Below are 5,193 nucleotides of genomic sequence, written 5' to 3' on the forward strand. Positions count from 1 at the left end.
GCGAGTGTGTCTCCCGAAGGCCGAAACGCCGCCGCGCCACGGTTACGCTATCTCTCAAGCCCGGTGGAATATAGACCGACTCGATAAAAGTTATCGCCCCGCGAAACCAACGGTGGCTCCCCGACGGTTCCACGGAAATTATTTCTGTCGCGCGGGTAAGTCAAAATGGCCGGGGAGATCGATGCCTCCGCGCCGTTCGGTCCTCGGAACGGCTTGGAAGAACAGGTGCGACAGCCTAAGGACCCTCGAGTCTCACCTACCAAACCGTCTCCCTTCGTCCTGGACCCTTTAGGCGATCCTTATCCTACAGGCATCACCGCCGCCGTCGCAATCTCATTCACCGTTTCACCGTTTTCGCTCGTTTCTGACCCTAATTCTTGGCAATTACAATCCATCAGATGAATGACACTTTCTCATTTACGGAACGAGGATTCACGAGCTAGTTTCTAAGGATATTCTAAGGTTATACTGAGACAAATTCTGCCGCATCGTTGAAAAAATATTTTTTATTTAAAATTAAATACGCTGGTTTCCAAGTCAGATTTTAAAGAATTCTTCTAGACGTTTTGTGACATCGTTGAATGACGACGGTGTACCGAATGCGATCTTTTATATTTCGTGAATGATATTGTGAAAATATTGTGTGACTTGTCCAATCTGAAATTTAATGAGAAATAAGTTCCTTTGTTGAACTGATACGGAGTATTAACTTAAGTCATCGTATATTAATGAGTCTGACACGTGGTAGTGACTTCTGGTGCTACCCTATTCGTATCTCTTGTTGTTAACCCTTTGTGATCTTCCCTTTTTAAAAATTTATTAACACGACGCGATCATCGCGATGGCGCAGAAAAGGGTTGCCGAAATAAATTGTAAAAACGGGGCGGGTTCGGTGGGAGCAAATATTCGGATTCGGATTTATCGGAGCACGGGCCATCACGCGGGCCAATCGGTTTCTCGTTTCCCGTTAGGAAATTCAGCGGGGCCGAAGACAAACGGGGCTGTAACGGGCCGTGCCGAGGCGAGCGGCCGCCCGCCACCGGCGCAGGTGTCGCGAACTGCGGCGCCCCCGTATTTACCTGGAATCGTTATTCCGGCTTTAACGCGTTATTGCGTAAATTGCACGCGAAAGGCGCCCGATAAATAATCAACACATGGGCCCGAGAGGCGGCGCGATTACCCAACCGGGGCGCGCGAGTTTCGCGACGAAGTTTCCATCAGTCGAACACCGCGCGTTTCCGCTCGCGTCTTTCCGTAACCCGCCACGTGAAAGTTCAACAAATCCCCGGGAACGACGACGACGACGACGACGCCTAATCGCGCGCGGCCACTATTCGCGCGTGCCCGTATCACGCCCGCGCGCGGCAAACATCGCCGGAGAAACCGCTACAAGAGATACCCGGCTAATTACGTCTGTTATTTGCACGAGACCGAGACATCGACGCGAATTTCGGGGCTCTCGCGCCGTGCTCGACGAACGAAATGCAAGATTGATGGCGGATCGATTCGGAGAACACGGGGACGTTGTTCTCGTCTTTAGGTATAGTGACTCACAAAAATATTAGGATACCAGTTTAATTTTGATTTTTATATTTAACACGTCCACGTCGGTGCTTACGGTTACGGTTTTCTATGGGAGGCGGCACTAGGAGTTTTAAAAAATTAAATAATTATGTTAAATTTATACTATTGCATTTTTATGATTTTACGGTAGAATGTCGGTCTGTAATGTTGAGATAAAAAAACATAAACTTATTTTATACTATCTATTTTGTGAAATAGAAGCTATAAATTATTTTAAATTATTCTTATCCTTTGATTGAATAAATAATAGAATTTTAGATATTTTTACATAATTGGAATTATATTCGCTGCAACCTAGTATGTAACCTAACCTATTTGAAATTGAACTAAATGATTTGTGTCCTCAGAACATATTAAAGTTATTATTATTACCGTATTAAAAATAGTACTGTATTAGTTTACTGTACTAGAAATATCACTGTACTAATAAAAATACTTTCGTTCAATTTACAATTAAAATTGCCTACATATGAAGCTTTTACTACTACCCTCCGTCGTACATTATTTTCTCGTATCTTCCCTTCATCCCTCGCAAAATCGACGAATTCTTTCTAAAATTTTTCCCCGACCCGAAATTTCCCACGGATTTGAAGATCCAAGCTTCCCTTTTATAACAGCACGTGAAATGTTAACGTATGATTTTTTTTTCGTCGGTTGCTTTATGAAACAGAAACACGGCAGAAGTTCGGCTCCGTAATGGAATTACCTGCGCTTCCGGTATGCGAAAATACACCGAAATGTACGAAATTCCGTACAGTTGATTTTTCATTCAGAAAAATAATTACTCATGTAAATGAACCTCCGCTGCAACGCCGGTTCCTGAAGTCTGCGTAAAAATGCAGATTTTCGGTAACCTAGCGAGCGCTGGATATATATTACTTTTCCCATTTCGCGCAAAACTATAGGATACAGCGTTCTCGACATATTTATGCTAAACCTAGCCTTTCAACGTCGTATTATTTATATGGAAAATATTTGCGCAGCTACGGACTAAATTAACTATTTCTTTCGCCTGATTTTTATCGACGTGTTTCGGTCAATCGAATCGATTCCTTTGTCAAAAATCGATGCATAAATACTCTACTACCACATATATAACAATAATAGCGTTCTGTCTTTTGCTGCTTAACCGCCGCATAAAAAGCCAGCTTCCATTCAGAGCCGCGAGCGGATAAACAAAGACTAGAAAGCACAGATGCTTAAACGCTGTTCGCAGCCAACGGAACAGCTTGCTCGAAAGGAAGTACCGGTTCGAGGCACGAAATAAAGTTTACGGAGCGGAGATGAATTCTATCACAGATCGCGGGAACGATTCGGCCCGGTTAAACCGTGGCAGAGGAAGAAAGAGTGGAAGAATGCGGACGGAAAACCGAACAGAATCGAAGAAAAATTCATTCGATAGGGTTCCATCGCGGAATTACCACTCGAGCGTCCCATGCTCCCTCCCTCTCTCTCTTGAACTGCTCGCGAGTCCTCGGTATTGCCAGGACATGCTGCTGGATCCGATCTAGGAAGTAATCCCATAGATCAGCTCGCGTCCCCGCACACGATCCACGCGGCAGAAACAACATCGCGGACGATAGTTCGCGAGGTGTTCTTCGCCGTCTCGAGAGCGTGCCCAGACGCCGGGAGCACCTGTCGCGAGCAGTTTGATAGGTGCTCGAGTAACAGCGGGCGTCGAGCGAGCGGTGGGGATCGGCCGGAGCCAATCGTCGTTGCGCGAAGTGGCCGGCCGCGCGACCAGGCCCCGCCCATTTGCTCTCAGTTTTGCCCCGGCGACCGTGGATCCACGAATTTGCTTCGCGATTCCAAGCAGACCCTCGCGGACCGTTCGCACGGTGGCCGGAGCACGGCCGTGGACCGCTTTTATTCATGAAAACATTTTAAATTCCAATGGCAAAATTGAGCCGAGCGATCGTTCCCGGCGCGCGCCCTCTTTTCTATTCTCCGGGGCTCGTTCTCTGTTCCAAAAGTGCCGCGATCGTTTCTCCATCTCCGCGAGAAGATTGGATATCGACTCTGTCCGCCACCCCCCTCTCGCCATCCACCGTGTGCACCAGTCCGTACCCGAACACGTAACACACGATCCCAGGAAGGGAAAAATGTTCTCTTTCTGCCCACCTCCTCCTCCTCCTCTCTTCCTCTTACGACAGGCCGCCTTCCACACGTCGCGGTTCTTCGTCTCTCGATCCCTTCCTCGCCACACGGTACACGCGGGTCGTTTGTCTTGCGAAATGGCTGAATTTCATCGAGGGAAATCGATCGACCGTGGATCGCGGCAGATCCCACGCCCCACGGCTACGGAATTTAGTGGAACGAATGTTACCCGGTTCCGGTCGCTACCCGCCCCCCTTCCCGTATAGAGGCGTCGAGCGACGTTGATCGAGCGTTTTTAACAAGTTCGCCACTTTCGGGCTGTTTACCCCGTTCGCGATACTGTGACCGACCGATCGAGCCTCTGCGGTATCGGGCTCAATCGCGACGCTTTCGAGGCTCGGATATTTGTTGCCCGGACGCTCGATGACGAAACAGACGGTCGACGAAGCGCCTGTCGCCTCGAACAATCGGTTAACTGTGCACACCTTGTCTTAACCCTTTCCACTCCGAATTTTATTTCAATTTCGATACCAGCAGCTCCCAACGCTTTTAAAAGATAAATACGGCACCGCTGCGAACGGCCGCGTCATTTTTCAACATAATTTTCTACGTCGTTTAATTTACCCGTGTTTTATAAATCATTCGAAACGGCGACGCTCGGTGCGTGAACAGACTCGATATTATACGCGGAACACGGAAACGAATCTGGAACGTCAAAACGCGCGAAATGGAAACAATTATCGAAAGTAGAAATGATGTAGGTCGGCATAATTGTCTTGATTTTGGTGTTGAAATAACTTTCTGTTTAAAGGGTGGGGAATAATTGGAAATACGATCCGAGGTAAAGCGACCGTGGCTAAATGCTGTATAACAGAAATATAGAGATCGAAATGTACACTCGGCCGAGAATAGCCGAGAATACACAGCTGTCTTGACTGAAATATTTACAGCCGATAGTCTGTGCATTGCACAATTACAGTTTCTCTTTCCAGATAGGTATCTTCCACTCGACGAACGGTTAAGGACTCCCGAATATTCATAGCTCTCGTTCGACGTCGGCGCTTCTCGCCCACTGGCTCGTTTTATGCAGTCGAAAATCATTTTTTATTACATTCTGTATTTGCGAGACGCATTTGTATGCGCTCGTATAAATGAAACGAAGTTAATTTAATAAGATATATATCATGATATGTTTCGTGCCGAGTAGTATTTACATTATTCTTAAGATTCGCTACTTTATATAATTATTAATTATTGTATATAGAGGGCGTACCAATGCCGATGCTAAAGTCTGAAAACTAAATTTTTCTGATTCAAGACGGACTTCCATTGATTACGGCTGACCGTTGGTCCCCCTGTGGTCACTAACGGTCATCGTAGTAGTCAGTCACGGTAATTTAAGTGGTAATCAGTGGTCATTAATTCGATGAGGTAGTTAAGTGAGTTTTTTAATATTATATGCAAGTCAAAATTAATTTTTCTAAGTATTAAATTGCAAGAGACAACGAATTT

The sequence above is a fragment of the Augochlora pura genome, chromosome 3 (genome assembly GCF_028453695.1).
Source record: "Augochlora pura isolate Apur16 chromosome 3, APUR_v2.2.1, whole genome shotgun sequence".
Taxonomy (NCBI): Eukaryota; Metazoa; Arthropoda; class Insecta; order Hymenoptera; family Halictidae; genus Augochlora; species Augochlora pura.